The following is a 20,374-nucleotide window of genomic DNA, read 5'->3' on the forward strand; positions in this document are numbered from 1 at the left end:
GTCCGTCAGGCCCCTTCCCTTGAGATAAATCTGCAAATATCTCGGAAACGAAGCGAGCTATGGCAAAATGTTAAGAGACCTTTTTTGTAGAGAATTATGTTTCCTACAATTTACGTTCTCTGATATTTTTTGATCAGAAGCGTAGTTTTCGAGATATATCAAGATATTTAAAAGTTCCGAAGCCGCACCAACATAATAGAGATACAGAAACACCGTGGCCCCTTTCTTTGAGATAACTCTGCACTATTGCGCGCTGCAAATGCCACTTCCAGCTGAGCTGTGCAGAAGAAGAACAACAAGAAGAAGAAATATCTCGAAATATGTCCGTCAGGCCCCTTCCCTTGAGATAAATCTGCAAATATCTCGGAAACGAAGCGAGCTATGGCAAAATGTTAAGAGACCTTTTTTGTAGAGAATTAAGTTTCCTACTTTTTATGTTCTATGATATTTTTTGATCAGATGCGTAGTTCTCGAGATATATCAAGATATTTAAAAGCTCCGAAGCTGCACCAACATAATAGAGGTACAGAAACACCGTGGCCCCTTTCTTTGAGATAACTCTGCACTATTGCGAGCTGCAAATGCCACTGCCAGCTTAGCTGTGCAGAAGAAGAACAACAAGAATAAGAAATATTTCGAAATATGTCCGTCAGGCCCCTTCCCTTGAGATAAATCTGCAAATATCTCGGAAACGAAGCGAGCTACGGCAAAATGTTAAGAGACCTTTTTTGTAGAGAATTAAGTTTCCTACTTTTTATGTTCTATGATATTTTTCGATCAGAGGCGTAGTTCTCGAGATATATCAAGATATTTAAAAGTTCCGAAGCCGCACCAACATAATAGAGATACAGAAACACCGTGGCCCCTCTCTTTGAGATAACTCTGCACGATTGCGAGCTGGAAATGCCACTTCCAGTTTAGCTGTGCAGAAGAAGAACAACAAGAAGAAGAAATATCTCGAAATATGTCCGTCAGGACCCTTCCCTTGAGATAAATCTGCAAATATCTCGGAAACGAAGCGAGCTATGGCAAAATGTTAAGAGACCTTTTTTGTAGAGAATTATGTTTCCTACAATTTAGATTCTCTGATATTTTTTGATCAGAAGCGTAGTTTTCGAGATATATCGAGATATTTAAAAGTTCCGAAGCCGCACCAACATAATAGAGATACAGAAACACCGTGGCCCCTTTCTTTGAGATAACTCTGCACTATTGCGAGCTGCAAATGCCACTTCCAGCTTAGCTGTGCAGAAGAAGAACAACAAGAAGAAGAAATATCTCGAAATATGTCCGTCAGGCCCCTTCCCTTGAGATAAATCTGCAAATATCTCGGAAACGAAGCGAGCTATGGCAAAATCTTAAGAGACCTTTTTTGTAGAGAATTAGGTTTCCTACTTTTTATGTTCTATGATATTTTTTGATCAGATGCGTAGTTCTCGAGATATATCAAGATATTTAAAAGCTCCGAAGCTGCACCAACATAATAGAGGTACAGAAACACCGTGGCCCCTTTCTTTGAGATAACTCTGCACTATTGCGAGCTGCAAATGCCACTTCCAGCTTAGCTGTGCAGAAGAAGAACAACAAGAATAAGAAATATTTCGAAATATGTCCGTCAGGCCCCTTCCCTTGAGATAAATCTGCAAATATCTCGGAAACGAAGCGAGCTACGGCAAAATGTTAAGAGACCTTTTTTGTAGAAAATTAGGTTTCCTACTTTTTATGTTCTATGATATTTTTCGATCAGAGGCGTAGTTCTCGAGATATATCAAGATATTTAAAAGTTCCGAAGCCGCACCAACATAATAGAGATACAGAAATACCGTGGCCCCTTTCTTTGAGATAACTCTGCACGATTGCGAGCTGGAAATGCCACTTCCAGTTTAGCTGTGCAGAAGAAAAACAACAAGAAGAAGAAATATCTCGAAATATGTCCATCAGGACCCTTCCCTTGAGATAAATCTGCAAATATCTCGGAAACGAAGCGAGCTATGGCAAAATGTTAGGAGACCTTTTTTGTAGAGAATTATGTTTCCTACAATTTATGTTCTATGATATTTTTTGATCAGAAGCGTAGTTTTCGAGATATATCGAGATATTTAAAAGTTCCGAAGCCGCACCAACATAATAGAGATACAGAAACACCGTGGCCCCTTTCTTTGAGATAACTCTGCACTACTGCGAGCTGCAAATGCCACTTCCAGCTTAGCTGTGCAGAAGAAGAACAACAAGAAGAAGAAATATCTCGAAATATGTCCGTCAGGCCCCTTCCCTTGAGATAAATCTGCAAATATCTCGGAAACGAAGCGAGCTATGGCAAAATGTTAAGAGACCTTTTTTGTAGAGAATTAAGTTTCCTACTTTTTATGTTCTATGATATTTTTTGATCAGAAGCGTAGTTTTCGAGATATATCGAGATATTTAAAAGTTCCGAAGCCGCACCAACATAATAGAGATACAGAAACATCGTGGCCCCTTTCTTTGGGATAACTCTGCACTATTGCGAGCTGGAAATGCCACTTCCAGTTTAGCTGTGCAGAAGAAGAACAACAAGAAGAAGAAATATCTCGAAATATGTCCGTCAGGCCCCTTCCCTTGAGATAAATCTGCAAATACCTCGGAAACCAAGCGAGCTATGGCAAAATGTTAAGAGACCTTTTTTGTAGAGAATTAAGTTTCCTACTTTTTATGTTCTATGATATTTTTCGATCAGAGGCGTAGTTCTCGAGATATATCAAGATATTTAAAAGTTCCGAAGCCGCACCAACATAATAGAGATACAGAAACACCGTGGCCCCTTTCTTTGAGATAACTCTGCACGATTGCGAGCTGGAAATGCCACTTCCAGTTTAGCTGTGCAGAAGAAGAACAACAAGAAGAAGAAATATCTCGAAATATGTCCGTCAGGCCCCTTCCCTTGAGATAAATCTGCAAATATCTCGGAAACGAAGCGAGCTATGGCAAAATGTTAAGAGACCTTTTTTGTAGAGAATTATGTTTCCTACAATTTATGTTCTATGATATTTTTTGATCAGAAGCGTAGTTTTCGAGATATATCGAGATATTTAAAAGTTCCGAAGCCGCACCAACATAATAGAGATACAGAAACATCGTGGCCCCTTTCTTTGGGATAACTCTGCACTATTGCGAGCTGGAAATGCCACTTCCAGTTTAGCTGTGCAGAGGAAGAACAACAAGAAGAAGAAATATCTCGAAATATGTCCGTCAGGACCCTTCCCTTGAGATAAATCTGCAAATATCTCGGAAACGAAGCGAGCTATTGCAAAACGTTAAGAGACCTTTTTTGTAGAGAATTAAGTTTCCTACTTTTTATGTTGTATGATATTTTTTGATCAGATGCGTAGTTCTCGAGATATATCAAGATATTTAAAAGCTCCGAAGCTGCACCAACATAATAGAGGTACAGAAACACCGTGGCCCCTTTCTTTGAGATAACTCTGCACTATTGCGAGCTGCAAATGCCACTTCCAGCTTAGCTGTGCAGAAGAAGAACAACAAGAATAAGAAATATTTCGAAATATGTCCGTCAGGCCCCTTCCCTTGAGATAGATCTGCAAATATCTCGGAAACGAAGCGAGCTACGGCAAAATGTTAAGAGACCTTTTTTGTAGAGAATTATGTTTCCTACAATTTACGTTCTCTGATATTTTTTGATCAGAAGCGTAGTTTTCGAGATATATCGAGATATTTAAAAGTTCCGAAGCCGCACCAACATAATAGAGATACAGAAACACCGTGGCCCCTTTCTTTGAGATAACTCTGCACTACTGCGAGCTGCAAATGCCACTTCCAGCTTAGCTGTGCAGAAGAAGAACAACAAGAAGAAGAAATATCTCGAAATATGTCCGTCAGGCCCCTTCCCTTGAGATAAATTTGCAAATATCTCGGAAACGAAGCGAGCTATGGCAAAATGTTAAGAGACCTTATTTGTAGAGAATTAAGTTTCCTACTTTTTATGTTCTATGATATTTTTTGATCAGATGCGTAGTTCTCGAGATATATCCAGATATTTAAAAGTTCCGAAGCGGCACCAACATAATAGAGATACAGAAACACCGTGGCCCCTTTCTTTGAGGTAACTCTGCACTATTGCGAGCTGCAAGTGCCACTTCCAGCTTAGCTGTGCAGAAGAAGAACAACAAGAAGAAGAAATATCTCGAAATATGTCCCTCAGGCCCCTTCCCTTGAGATAAATCTGCAAATATCTCGGAAACCAAGCGAGCTATGGCAAAATGTTAAGAGACCTTATTTGTAGAGAATTAAGTTTCCTACTTTTTATGTTCTACGATATTTTTTGATCAGATGCGTAGTTCTCGAGATATATCAAGATATTTAAAAGTTCCGAAGCCGCACCAACATAATAGAGATACAGAAACACCGTGGCCCCTTTCTTTGAGATAACTCTGCACTATTGCGAGCTGCAAATGCCACTTCCAGCTTAGCTGTGCAGAAGAAGAACAACAAGAAGAAGAAATATCTCGAAATATGTCCGTCAGGCCCCTTCCCTTGAGATAAATCTGCAAATATCTCGGAAACGAAGCGAGCTATGGCAAAATGTTAAGAGACCTTTTTTGTAGAGAATTATGTTTCCTACAATTTACGTTCTCTGATATTTTTTGATCAGAAGCGTAGTTTTCGAGATATATCAAGATATTTAAAAGTTCCGAAGCCGCACCAACATAATAGAGATACAGAAACACCGTGGCCCCTTTCTTTGAGATAACTCTGCACTATTGCGCGCTGGAAATGCCACTTCCAGCTGAGCTGTGCAGAAGAAGAACAACAAGAAGAAGAAATATCTCGAAATATGTCCGTCAGGCCCCTTCCCTTGAGATAAATCTGCAAATATCTCGGAAACGAAGCGAGCTATGGCAAAATGTTAAGAGACCTTTTTTGTAGAGAATTAAGTTTCCTACTTTTTATGTTCTATGATATTTTTTGATCAGATGCGTAGTTCTCGAGATATATCAAGATATTTAAAAGCTCCGAAGCTGCACCAACATAATAGAGGTACAGAAACACCGTGGCCCCTTTCTTTGAGATAACTCTGCACTATTGCGAGCTGCAAATGCCACTGCCAGCTTAGCTGTGCAGAAGAAGAACAACAAGAATAAGAAATATTTCGAAATATGTCCGTCAGGCCCCTTCCCTTGAGATAAATCTGCAAATATCTCGGAAACGAAGCGAGCTACGGCAAAATGTTAAGAGACCTTTTTTGTAGAGAATTAAGTTTCCTACTTTTTATGTTCTATGATATTTTTCGATCAGAGGCGTAGTTCTCGAGATATATCAAGATATTTAAAAGTTCCGAAGCCGCACCAACATAATAGAGATACAGAAACACCGTGGCCCCTCTCTTTGAGATAACTCTGCACGATTGCGAGCTGGAAATGCCACTTCCAGTTTAGCTGTGCAGAAGAAGAACAACAAGAAGAAGAAATATCTCGAAATATGTCCGTCAGGACCCTTCCCTTGAGATAAATCTGCAAATATCTCGGAAACGAAGCGAGCTATGGCAAAATGTTAAGAGACCTTTTTTGTAGAGAATTATGTTTCCTACAATTTAGGTTCTCTGATATTTTTTGATCAGAAGCGTAGTTTTCGAGATATATCGAGATATTTAAAAGTTCCGAAGCCGCACCAACATAATAGAGATACAGAAACACCGTGGCCCCTTTCTTTGAGATAACTCTGCACTATTGCGAGCTGCAAATGCCACTTCCAGCTTAGCTGTGCAGAAGAAGAACAACAAGAAGAAGAAATATCTCGAAATATGTCCGTCAGGCCCCTTCCCTTGAGATAAATCTGCAAATATCTCGGAAACGAAGCGAGCTATGGCAAAATCTTAAGAGACCTTTTTTGTAGAGAATTAGGTTTCCTACTTTTTATGTTCTATGATATTTTTTGATCAGATGCGTAGTTCTCGAGATATATCAAGATATTTAAAAGCTCCGAAGCTGCACCAACATAATAGAGGTACAGAAACACCGTGGCCCCTTTCTTTGAGATAACTCTGCACTATTGCGAGCTGCAAATGCCACTTCCAGCTTAGCTGTGCAGAAGAAGAACAACAAGAAGAAGAAATATCTCGAAATATGTCCGTCAGGCCCCTTCCCTTGAGATAAATCTGCAAATATCTCGGAAACGAAGCGAGCTATGGCAAAATGTTAAGAGACCTTTTTTGTAGAGAATTATGTTTCCTACAATTTACGTTCTCTGATATTTTTTGATCAGAAGCGTAGTTTTCGAGATATATCAAGATATTTAAAAGTTCCGAAGCCGCACCAACATAATAGAGATACAGAAACACCGTGGCCCCTTTCTTTGAGATAACTCTGCACTATTGCGCGCTGGAAATGCCACTTCCAGCTGAGCTGTGCAGAAGAAGAACAACAAGAAGAAGAAATATCTCGAAATATGTCCGTCAGGCCCCTTCCCTTGAGATAAATCTGCAAATATCTCGGAAACGAAGCGAGCTATGGCAAAATGTTAAGAGACCTTTTTTGTAGAGAATTAAGTTTCCTACTTTTTATGTTCTATGATATTTTTTGATCAGATGCGTAGTTCTCGAGATATATCAAGATATTTAAAAGCTCCGAAGCTGCACCAACATAATAGAGGTACAGAAACACCGTGGCCCCTTTCTTTGAGATAACTCTGCACTATTGCGAGCTGCAAATGCCACTGCCAGCTTAGCTGTGCAGAAGAAGAACAACAAGAATAAGAAATATTTCGAAATATGTCCGTCAGGCCCCTTCCCTTGAGATAAATCTGCAAATATCTCGGAAACGAAGCGAGCTACGGCAAAATGTTAAGAGACCTTTTTTGTAGAGAATTAAGTTTCCTACTTTTTATGTTCTATGATATTTTTCGATCAGAGGCGTAGTTCTCGAGATATATCAAGATATTTAAAAGTTCCGAAGCCGCACCAACATAATAGAGATACAGAAACACCGTGGCCCCTCTCTTTGAGATAACTCTGCACGATTGCGAGCTGGAAATGCCACTTCCAGTTTAGCTGTGCAGAAGAAGAACAACAAGAAGAAGAAATATCTCGAAATATGTCCGTCAGGACCCTTCCCTTGAGATAAATCTGCAAATATCTCGGAAACGAAGCGAGCTATGGCAAAATGTTAAGAGACCTTTTTTGTAGAGAATTATGTTTCCTACAATTTAGGTTCTCTGATATTTTTTGATCAGAAGCGTAGTTTTCGAGATATATCGAGATATTTAAAAGTTCCGAAGCCGCACCAACATAATAGAGATACAGAAACACCGTGGCCCCTTTCTTTGAGATAACTCTGCACTATTGCGAGCTGCAAATGCCACTTCCAGCTTAGCTGTGCAGAAGAAGAACAACAAGAAGAAGAAATATCTCGAAATATGTCCGTCAGGCCCCTTCCCTTGAGATAAATCTGCAAATATCTCGGAAACGAAGCGAGCTATGGCAAAATCTTAAGAGACCTTTTTTGTAGAGAATTAGGTTTCCTACTTTTTATGTTCTATGATATTTTTTGATCAGATGCGTAGTTCTCGAGATATATCAAGATATTTAAAAGCTCCGAAGCTGCACCAACATAATAGAGGTACAGAAACACCGTGGCCCCTTTCTTTGAGATAACTCTGCACTATTGCGAGCTGCAAATGCCACTTCCAGCTTAGCTGTGCAGAAGAAGAACAACAAGAATAAGAAATATTTCGAAATATGTCCGTCAGGCCCCTTCCCTTGAGATAAATCTGCAAATATCTCGGAAACGAAGCGAGCTACGGCAAAATGTTAAGAGACCTTTTTTGTAGAAAATTAGGTTTCCTACTTTTTATGTTCTATGATATTTTTCGATCAGAGGCGTAGTTCTCGAGATATATCAAGATATTTAAAAGTTCCGAAGCCGCACCAACATAATAGAGATACAGAAATACCGTGGCCCCTTTCTTTGAGATAACTCTGCACGATTGCGAGCTGGAAATGCCACTTCCAGTTTAGCTGTGCAGAAGAAAAACAACAAGAAGAAGAAATATCTCGAAATATGTCCATCAGGACCCTTCCCTTGAGATAAATCTGCAAATATCTCGGAAACGAAGCGAGCTATGGCAAAATGTTAGGAGACCTTTTTTGTAGAGAATTATGTTTCCTACAATTTATGTTCTATGATATTTTTTGATCAGAAGCGTAGTTTTCGAGATATATCGAGATATTTAAAAGTTCCGAAGCCGCACCAACATAATAGAGATACAGAAACACCGTGGCCCCTTTCTTTGAGATAACTCTGCACTACTGCGAGCTGCAAATGCCACTTCCAGCTTAGCTGTGCAGAAGAAGAACAACAAGAAGAAGAAATATCTCGAAATATGTCCGTCAGGCCCCTTCCCTTGAGATAAATCTGCAAATATCTCGGAAACGAAGCGAGCTATGGCAAAATGTTAAGAGACCTTTTTTGTAGAGAATTAAGTTTCCTACTTTTTATGTTCTATGATATTTTTTGATCAGAAGCGTAGTTTTCGAGATATATCGAGATATTTAAAAGTTCCGAAGCCGCACCAACATAATAGAGATACAGAAACATCGTGGCCCCTTTCTTTGGGATAACTCTGCACTATTGCGAGCTGGAAATGCCACTTCCAGTTTAGCTGTGCAGAAGAAGAACAACAAGAAGAAGAAATATCTCGAAATATGTCCGTCAGGCCCCTTCCCTTGAGATAAATCTGCAAATACCTCGGAAACCAAGCGAGCTATGGCAAAATGTTAAGAGACCTTTTTTGTAGAGAATTAAGTTTCCTACTTTTTATGTTCTATGATATTTTTCGATCAGAGGCGTAGTTCTCGAGATATATCAAGATATTTAAAAGTTCCGAAGCCGCACCAACATAATAGAGATACAGAAACACCGTGGCCCCTTTCTTTGAGATAACTCTGCACGATTGCGAGCTGGAAATGCCACTTCCAGTTTAGCTGTGCAGAAGAAGAACAACAAGAAGAAGAAATATCTCGAAATATGTCCGTCAGGCCCCTTCCCTTGAGATAAATCTGCAAATATCTCGGAAACGAAGCGAGCTATGGCAAAATGTTAAGAGACCTTTTTTGTAGAGAATTATGTTTCCTACAATTTATGTTCTATGATATTTTTTGATCAGAAGCGTAGTTTTCGAGATATATCGAGATATTTAAAAGTTCCGAAGCCGCACCAACATAATAGAGATACAGAAACATCGTGGCCCCTTTCTTTGGGATAACTCTGCACTATTGCGAGCTGGAAATGCCACTTCCAGTTTAGCTGTGCAGAGGAAGAACAACAAGAAGAAGAAATATCTCGAAATATGTCCGTCAGGACCCTTCCCTTGAGATAAATCTGCAAATATCTCGGAAACGAAGCGAGCTATTGCAAAACGTTAAGAGACCTTTTTTGTAGAGAATTAAGTTTCCTACTTTTTATGTTCTATGATATTTTTTGATCAGATGCGTAGTTCTCGAGATATATCAAGATATTTAAAAGTTCCGAAGCCGCACCAACATAATAGAGATACAGAAACACCGTGGCCCCTTTCTTTGAGGTAACTCTGCACTATTGCGAGCTGCAAATGCCACTTCCAGCTTAGCTGTGCAGAAGAAGAACAACAAGAAGAAGAAATATCTGGAAATATGTCCGTCAGGCCCCTTCCCTTGAGATAAATCTGCAAATATCTCGGAAACGAAGCGAGCTACGGCAAAATCTTAAGAGACCTTTTTTGTAGAAAATTAGGATTCCTACTTTTTATGTTCTATGATATTTTTTGAACAGATGCGTAGTTCTCGAGATATATCAAGATATTTAAAAGTTCCGAAGCCGCACCAACATAATAGAGATACAGAAACACCGTGGCCCCTTTCTTTGAGATAACTCTGCACTATTGCGCGCTGCAAATGGCACTTCCAGCTTAGCTGTGCAGAAGAAGAACAACAAGAAGAAGAAATATCTCGAAATATGTCCGTCAGGCCCCTTCCCTTGAGATAAATCTGCAAATATCTCGGAAACGAAGCGAGCTATGGCAAAATGTTAAGAGACCTTTTTTGTAGAGAATTAAGTTTCCTACTTTTTAAGTTCTATGATATTTTTTGATCAGATGCGTAGTTCTCGAGATATATCAAGATATTTAAAAGTTCCGAAGCCGCACCAACATAATAGAGATACAGAAACACCGTGGCCCCTTTCTTTGAGATAACTCTGCACTATTGCGCGCTGCAAATGGCACTTCCAGCTTAGCTGTGAAGAAGAAGAACAACAAGAAGAAGAAATATCTCGAAATATGTCCGTCAGGCCCCTTCCCTTGAGATAAATCTGCAATTATCTCGGAAACGAAGCGAGCTATCGCAAAATGTTAAGAGACCTTTTTTGTAGAGAATTAAGTTTCCTACTTTTTATGTTCTATGATATTTTTTGATCAGATGCGTAGTTCTCGAGATATATCAAGATATTTAAAAGTTCCGAAGCCGCACCAACATAATAGAGATACAGAAACACCGTGGCCCCTTTCTTTGAGATAACTCTGCACTACTGCGAGCTGCAAATGCCACTTCCAGCTTAGCTGTGCAGAAGAAGAACAACAAGAAGAAGAAATATCTCGAAATATGTCCGTCAGGCCCCTTCCCTTGGGATAAATCTGCAAATATCTCGGAAACGAAGCGAGCTATGGCAAAATGTTAAGAGACCTTTTTTGTAGAGAATTAAGTTTCCTACTTTTTATGTTCTATAATATTTTTTGATCAGATGCGTAGTTCTCGAGATATATCCAGATATTTAAAAGTTCCGAAGCGGCACCAACATAATAGAGATACAGAAACACCGTGGCCCCTTTCTTTGAGATAACTCTGCACTATTGCGACCTGCAAATGCCACTTCCAGCTTAGCTGTGCAGAAGAAGAACAACAAGAAGAAGAAATATCTCGAAATATGTCCCTCAGGCCCCTTCCCTTGAGATAAATCTGCAAATATCTCGGAAACCAAGCGAGCTATGGCAAAATGTTAAGAGACCTTATTTGTAGAGAATTAAGTTTCCTACTTTTTATGTTCTACGATATTTTTTGATCAGATGCGTAGTTCTCGAGATATATCAAGATATTTAAAAGTTCCGAAGCCGCACCAACATAATAGAGATACAGAAACACCGTGGCCCCTCTCTTTGAGATAACTCTGCACAATTGCGAGCTGCAAATGCCACTTCCAGCTTAGCTGTGCAGAAGAAGAACAACAAGAAGTAGAAATATCTCGAAATATGTCCGTCAGGCCCCTTCCCTTGAGATAAATCTGCAAATATCTCCGAAACGAAGCGAGCTATTGCAAAATGTTAAGAGACCTTTTTTGTAGAGAATTATGTTTCCTACAATTTATGTTCTATGATATTTTTTGATCAGAATCGTAGTTTTCGAGATATATCGAGATATTTAAGAGTTCCGAAGCCGCACCAACATAATAGAGATACAGAAACATCGTGGCCCCTTTCTTTGGGATAACTCTGCACTGTTGCGAGCTGGAAATGCCACTTCCAGTTTAGCTGTGCAGAAGAAGAACAACAAGAAGAAGAAATACCTCGAAATATGTCCGTCAGGACCCTTCCCTTGAGATAAATCTGCAAATATCTCGGAAACGAAGCGAGCTACGGCAAAATGTTAAGAGACCTTTTTTGTAGAAAATTAGGATTCCTACTTTTTATGTTCTATGATATTTTTTGAACAGATGCGTAGTTCTCGAGATATATCAAAATATTTAAAAGTTCCGAAGCCGCACCAACATAATAGAGATACAGAAACACCGTGGCCCCTTTCTTTGAGATAACTCTGCACTATTGCGAGTTGCAAATGCCACTTCCAGCTTAGCTGTGCAGAAGAAGAACAACAAGAAGAAGAAATATCTCGAAATATGTCCCTCAGGCCCCTTCCCTTGAGATAAATCTGCAAATATCTCGGAAACCAAGCGAGCTATGGCAAAATGTTGAGAGACCTTATTTGTAGAGAATTAAGTTTCCTACTTTTTATGTTCTACGATATTTTTTGATCAGATGCGTAGTTCTCGAGATATATCAAGATATTTAAAAGTTCCGAAGCCGCACCAACATAATAGAGATACAGAAACACCGTGGCCCCTTTCTTTGAGATAACTCTGCACTATTGCGAGCTGCAAATGCCACTTCCAGCTTAGCTGTGCAGAAGAAGAACAACAAGAATAAGAAATATTTCGAAATATGTCCGTCAGGCCCCTTCCCTTGAGATAAATCTGCAAATATCTCGGAAACGAAGCGAGCTACGGCAAAATGTTAAGAGACCTTTTTTGTAGAAAATTAGGTTTCCTACTTTTTATGTTCTATGATATTTTTCGATCAGAGGCGTAGTTCTCGAGATATATCAAGATATTTAAAAGTTCCGAAGCCGCACCAACATAATAGAGATACAGAAATACCGTGGCCCCTTTCTTTGAGATAACTCTGCACGATTGCGAGCTGGAAATGCCACTTCCAGTTTAGCTGTGCAGAAGAAAACAACAAGAAGAAGAAATATCTCGAAATATGTCCATCAGGACCCTTCCCTTGAGATAAATCTGCAAATATCTCGGAAACGAAGCGAGCTATGGCAAAATGTTTGGAGACCTTTTTTGTAGAGAATTATGTTTCCTACAATTTATGTTCTATGATATTTTTTGATCAGAAGCGTAGTTTTCGAGATATATCGAGATATTTAAAAGTTCCGAAGCCGCACCAACATAATAGAGATACAGAAACACCGTGGCCCCTTTCTTTGAGATAACTCTGCACTACTGCGAGCTGCAAATGCCACTTCCAGCTTAGCTGTGCAGAAGAAGAACAACAAGAAGAAGAAATATCTCGAAATATGTCCGTCAGGCCCCTTCCCTTGAGATAAATCTGCAAATATCTCGGAAACGAAGCGAGCTATGGCAAAATGTTAAGAGACCTTTTTTGTAGAGAATTAAGTTTCCTACTTTTTATGTTCTATGATATTTTTTGATCAGAAGCGTAGTTTTCGAGATATATCGAGATATTTAAAAGTTCCGAAGCCGCACCAACATAATAGAGATACAGAAACATCGTGGCCCCTTTCTTTGGGATAACTCTGCACTATTGCGAGCTGGAAATGCCACTTCCAGTTTAGCTGTGCAGAAGAAGAACAACAAGAAGAAGAAATATCTCGAAATATGTCCGTCAGGCCCCTTCCCTTGAGATAAATCTGCAAATACCTCGGAAACCAAGCGAGCTATGGCAAAATGTTAAGAGACCTTTTTTGTAGAGAATTAAGTTTCCTACTTTTTATGTTCTATGATATTTTTCGATCAGAGGCGTAGTTCTCGAGATATATCAAGATATTTAAAAGTTCCGAAGCCGCACCAACATAATAGAGATACAGAAACACCGTGGCCCCTTTCTTTGAGATAACTCTGCACGATTGCGAGCTGGAAATGCCACTTCCAGTTTAGCTGTGCAGAAGAAGAACAACAAGAAGAAGAAATATCTCGAAATATGTCCGTCAGGCCCCTTCCCTTGAGATAAATCTGCAAATATCTCGGAAACGAAGCGAGCTATGGCAAAATATTAAGAGACCTTTTTTGTAGAGAATTATGTTTCCTACAATTTATGTTCTATGATATTTTTTGATCAGAAGCGTAGTTTTCGAGATATATCGAGATATTTAAAAGTTCCGAAGCCGCACCAACATAATAGAGATACAGAAACATCGTGGCCCCTTTCTTTGGGATAACTCTGCACTATTGCGAGCTGGAAATGCCACTTCCAGTTTAGCTGTGCAGAAGAAGAACAACAAGAAGAAGAAATATCTCGAAATATGTCCGTCAGGCCCCTTCCCTTGAGATAAATCTGCAAATATCTCGGAAACGAAGCGAGCTATGGCAAAATGTTAAGAGACCTTTTTTGTAGAGAATTAAGTTTCCTACTTTTTATGTTCTATGATATTTTTTGATCAGAAGCGTAGTTTTCGAGATATATCGAGATATTTAAAAGTTCCGAAGCCGCACCAACATAATAGAGATACAGAAACATCGTGGCCCCTTTCTTTGGGATAACTCTGCACTATTGCGAGCTGGAAATGCCACTTCCAGTTTAGCTGTGCAGAAGAAGAACAACAAGAAGAAGAAATATCTCGAAATATGTCCGTCAGGCCCCTTCCCTTGAGATAAATCTGCAAATACCTCGGAAACCAAGCGAGCTATGGCAAAATGTTAAGAGACCTTTTTTGTAGAGAATTAAGTTTCCTACTTTTTATGTTCTATGATATTTTTCGATCAGAGGCGTAGTTCTCGAGATATATCAAGATATTTAAAAGTTCCGAAGCCGCACCAACATAATAGAGATACAGAAACACCGTGGCCCCTTTCTTTGAGATAACTCTGCACGATTGCGAGCTGGAAATGCCACTTCCAGTTTAGCTGTGCAGAAGAAGAACAACAAGAAGAAGAAATATCTCGAAATATGTCCGTCAGGCCCCTTCCCTTGAGATAAATCTGCAAATATCTCGGAAACGAAGCGAGCTATGGCAAAATGTTAAGAGACCTTTTTTGTAGAGAATTATGTTTCCTACAATTTATGTTCTATGATATTTTTTGATCAGAAGCGTAGTTTTCGAGATATATCGAGATATTTAAAAGTTCCGAAGCCGCACCAACATAATAGAGATACAGAAACATCGTGGCCCCTTTCTTTGGGATAACTCTGCACTATTGCGAGCTGGAAATGCCACTTCCAGTTTAGCTGTGCAGAGGAAGAACAACAAGAAGAAGAAATATCTCGAAATATGTCCGTCAGGACCCTTCCCTTGAGATAAATCTGCAAATATCTCGGAAACGAAGCGAGCTATTGCAAAACGTTAAGAGACCTTTTTTGTAGAGAATTAAGTTTCCTACTTTTTATGTTCTATGATATTTTTTGATCAGATGCGTAGTTCTCGAGATATATCAAGATATTTAAAAGTTCCGAAGCCGCACCAACATAATAGAGATACAGAAACACCGTGGCCCCTTTCTTTGAGGTAACTCTGCACTATTGCGAGCTGCAAATGCCACTTCCAGCTTAGCTGTGCAGAAGAAGAACAACAAGAAGAAGAAATATCTGGAAATATGTCCGTCAGGCCCCTTCCCTTGAGATAAATCTGCAAATATCTCGGAAACCAAGCGAGCTACGGCAAAATCTTAAGAGACCTTTTTTGTAGAAAATTAGGATTCCTACTTTTTATGTTCTATGATATTTTTTGAACAGATGCGTAGTTCTCGAGATATATCAAGATATTTAAAAGTTCCGAAGCCGCACCAACATAATAGAGATACAGAAACACCGTGGCCCCTTTCTTTGAGATAACTCTGCACTATTGCGCGCTGCAAATGGCACTTCCAGCTTAGCTGTGCAGAAGAAGAACAACAAGAAGAAGAAATATCTCGAAATATGTCCGTCAGGCCCCTTCCCTTGAGATAAATCTGCAAATATCTCGGAAACGAAGCGAGCTATGGCAAAATGTTAAGAGACCTTTTTTGTAGAGAATTAAGTTTCCTACTTTTTAAGTTCTATGATATTTTTTGATCAGATGCGTAGTTCTCGAGATATATCAAGATATTTAAAAGTTCCGAAGCCGCACCAACATAATAGAGATACAGAAACACCGTGGCCCCTTTCTTTGAGATAACTCTGCACTATTGCGCGCTGCAAATGGCACTTCCAGCTTAGCTGTGAAGAAGAAGAACAACAAGAAGAAGAAATATCTCGAAATATGTCCGTCAGGCCCCTTCCCTTGAGATAAATCTGCAATTATCTCGGAAACGAAGCGAGCTATCGCAAAATGTTAAGAGACCTTTTTTGTAGAGAATTAAGTTTCCTACTTTTTATGTTCTATGATATTTTTTGATCAGATGCGTAGTTCTCGAGATATATCAAGATATTTAAAAGTTCCGAAGCCGCACCAACATAATAGAGATACAGAAACACCGTGGCCCCTTTCTTTGAGATAACTCTGCACTACTGCGAGCTGCAAATGCCACTTCCAGCTTAGCTGTGCAGAAGAAGAACAACAAGAAGAAGAAATATCTCGAAATATGTCCGTCAGGCCCCTTCCCTTGGGATAAATCTGCAAATATCTCGGAAACGAAGCGAGCTATGGCAAAATGTTAAGAGACCTTTTTTGTAGAGAATTAAGTTTCCTACTTTTTATGTTCTATAATATTTTTTGATCAGATGCGTAGTTCTCGAGATATATCCAGATATTTAAAAGTTCCGAAGCGGCACCAACATAATAGAGATACAGAAACACCGTGGCCCCTTTCTTTGAGATAACTCTGCACTATTGCGACCTGCAAATGCCACTTCCAGCTTAGCTGTGCAGAAGAAGAACAACAAGAAGAAGAAATATCTCGAAATATGTCCCTCAGGCCCCTTCCCTTGAGATAAATCTGCAAATATCTCGGAAACCAAGCGAGCTATGGCAAAATGTTAAGAGACCTTATTTGTAGAGAATTAAGTTTCCTACTTTTTATGTTCTACGATATTTTTTGATCAGATGCGTAGTTCTCGAGATATATCAAGATATTTAAAAGTTCCGAAGCCGCACCAACATAATAGAGATACAGAAACACCGTGGCCCCTCTCTTTGAGATAACTCTGCACAATTGCGAGCTGCAAATGCCACTTCCAGCTTAGCTGTGCAGAAGAAGAACAACAAGAAGTAGAAATATCTCGAAATATGTCCGTCAGGCCCCTTCCCTTGAGATAAATCTGCAAATATCTCCGAAACGAAGCGAGCTATTGCAAAATGTTAAGAGACCTTTTTTGTAGAGAATTATGTTTCCTACAATTTATGTTCTATGATATTTTTTGATCAGAATCGTAGTTTTCGAGATATATCGAGATATTTAAGAGTTCCGAAGCCGCACCAACATAATAGAGATACAGAAACATCGTGGCCCCTTTCTTTGGGATAACTCTGCACTGTTGCGAGCTGGAAATGCCACTTCCAGTTTAGCTGTGCAGAAGAAGAACAACAAGAAGAAGAAATACCTCGAAATATGTCCGTCAGGACCCTTCCCTTGAGATAAATCTGCAAATATCTCGGAAACGAAGCGAGCTACGGCAAAATGTTAAGAGACCTTTTTTGTAGAAAATTAGGATTCCTACTTTTTATGTTCTATGATATTTTTTGAACAGATGCGTAGTTCTCGAGATATATCAAAATATTTAAAAGTTCCGAAGCCGCACCAACATAATAGAGATACAGAAACACCGTGGCCCCTTTCTTTGAGATAACTCTGCACTATTGCGAGTTGCAAATGCCACTTCCAGCTTAGCTGTGCAGAAGAAGAACAACAAGAAGAAGAAATATCTCGAAATATGTCCCTCAGGCCCCTTCCCTTGAGATAAATCTGCAAATATCTCGGAAACCAAGCGAGCTATGGCAAAATGTTGAGAGACCTTATTTGTAGAGAATTAAGTTTCCTACTTTTTATGTTCTACGATATTTTTTGATCAGATGCGTAGTTCTCGAGATATATCAAGATATTTAAAAGTTCCGAAGCCGCACCAACATAATAGAGATACAGAAACACCGTGGCCCCTTTCTTTGAGATAACTCTGCACTATTGCGAGCTGCAAATGCCACTTCCAGCTTAGCTGTGCAGAAGAAGAACAACAAGAATAAGAAATATTTCGAAATATGTCCGTCAGGCCCCTTCCCTTGAGATAAATCTGCAAATATCTCGGAAACGAAGCGAGCTACGGCAAAATGTTAAGAGACCTTTTTTGTAGAAAATTAGGTTTCCTACTTTTTATGTTCTATGATATTTTTCGATCAGAGGCGTAGTTCTCGAGATATATCAAGATATTTAAAAGTTCCGAAGCCGCACCAACATAATAGAGATACAGAAATACCGTGGCCCCTTTCTTTGAGATAACTCTGCACGATTGCGAGCTGGAAATGCCACTTCCAGTTTAGCTGTGCAGAAGAAAACAACAAGAAGAAGAAATATCTCGAAATATGTCCATCAGGACCCTTCCCTTGAGATAAATCTGCAAATATCTCGGAAACGAAGCGAGCTATGGCAAAATGTTTGGAGACCTTTTTTGTAGAGAATTATGTTTCCTACAATTTATGTTCTATGATATTTTTTGATCAGAAGCGTAGTTTTCGAGATATATCGAGATATTTAAAAGTTCCGAAGCCGCACCAACATAATAGAGATACAGAAACACCGTGGCCCCTTTCTTTGAGATAACTCTGCACTACTGCGAGCTGCAAATGCCACTTCCAGCTTAGCTGTGCAGAAGAAGAACAACAAGAAGAAGAAATATCTCGAAATATGTCCGTCAGGCCCCTTCCCTTGAGATAAATCTGCAAATATCTCGGAAACGAAGCGAGCTATGGCAAAATGTTAAGAGACCTTTTTTGTAGAGAATTAAGTTTCCTACTTTTTATGTTCTATGATATTTTTTGATCAGAAGCGTAGTTTTCGAGATATATCGAGATATTTAAAAGTTCCGAAGCCGCACCAACATAATAGAGATACAGAAACATCGTGGCCCCTTTCTTTGGGATAACTCTGCACTATTGCGAGCTGGAAATGCCACTTCCAGTTTAGCTGTGCAGAAGAAGAACAACAAGAAGAAGAAATATCTCGAAATATGTCCGTCAGGCCCCTTCCCTTGAGATAAATCTGCAAATACCTCGGAAACCAAGCGAGCTATGGCAAAATGTTAAGAGACCTTTTTTGTAGAGAATTAAGTTTCCTACTTTTTATGTTCTATGATATTTTTCGATCAGAGGCGTAGTTCTCGAGATATATCAAGATATTTAAAAGTTCCGAAGCCGCACCAACATAATAGAGATACAGAAACACCGTGGCCCCTTTCTTTGAGATAACTCTGCACGATTGCGAGCTGGAAATGCCACTTCCAGTTTAGCTGTGCAGAAGAAGAACAACAAGAAGAAGAAATATCTCGAAATATGTCCGTCAGGCCCCTTCCCTTGAGATAAATCTGCAAATATCTCGGAAACGAAGCGAGCTATGGCAAAATATTAAGAGACCTTTTTTGTAGAGAATTATGTTTCCTACAATTTATGTTCTATGATATTTTTTGATCAGAAGCGTAGTTTTCGAGATATATCGAGATATTTAAAAGTTCCGAAGCCGCACCAACATAATAGAGATACAGAAACATCGTGGCCCCTTTCTTTGGGATAACTCTGCACTATTGCGAGCTGGAAATGCCACTTCCAGTTTAGCTGTGCAGAAGAAGAACAACAAGAAGAAGAAATATCTCGAAATATGTCCGTCAGGCCCCTTCCCTTGAGATAAATCTGCAAATATCTCGGAAACGAAGCGAGCTATGGCAAAATGTTAAGAGACCTTATTTGTAGAGAATTAAGTTTCCTACTTTTCATGTTGTATGATATTTTTTGATCAGATGCGTAGTTCTCGAGATATATCGAGATATTTAAAAGTTCCGAAGCCGCACCAACATAATAGAGATACAGAAACACCGTGGCCCCTTTCTTTGAGATAACTCTGCACTATTGCGAGCTGCAAATGCCACTTCCAGCTTAGCTGTGCAGAAGAAGAACAACAAGAAGAAGAAATATCTCGAAATATGTCCGTCAGGCCCCTTCCCTTGAGATAAATCTGCAAATATCTCGGAAACGAAGCGAGCTATGGCAAAACGTTAAGAAACCTTTTTTGTAGAGAATTATGTTTCTTACAATTTATGTTCTATGATATTTTTTGATCAGAAGCGTAGTTCTCGAGATATATCGAGATATTTAAAAGTTCCGAAGCCGCACCAACATAATAGAGATACAGAAACACCGTGGCCCCTTTCTTTGAGATAACTCTGCACTATTGCGAGCTGCAAATGCCACTTCCAGCTTAGCTGTGTAGAAGAAGAACAACAAGAAGAAGAAATATCTCGAAATATGTCCGTCAGGCCCCTTCCCTTGAGATAAATCTGCAAATATCTCGGAAACGAAGCGAGCTATGGCAAAACGTTAAGAAACCTTTTTTGTAGAGAATTATGTTTCCTACAATTTGTGTTCTATGATATTTTTTGATCAGAAGCGTAGTTTTCGAGATATATCGAGATATTTAAAAGTTCCGAAGCCGCACCAACATAATAGAGATACAGAAACACCGTGGCCCCTTTCTTTGAGATAACTCTGCACTATTGCGAGCTGCAAATGCCACTTCCAGCTTAGCTGTGAAGAGGAAGAACACCAAGAAGAAGAAATATCTCGAAATATGTCCGTTAGGCCACTTCCCTTGAGATAAATCTGCAAATATCTCGGAAACGAAGCGAGCTATGGCAAAACGTTAAGAAACCTTTTTTGTAG

Source organism: Osmia lignaria, unplaced genomic scaffold (genome assembly GCF_051020975.1).
Source record: "Osmia lignaria lignaria isolate PbOS001 unplaced genomic scaffold, iyOsmLign1 scaffold0003, whole genome shotgun sequence".
NCBI lineage: Eukaryota > Metazoa > Arthropoda > Insecta > Hymenoptera > Megachilidae > Osmia > Osmia lignaria.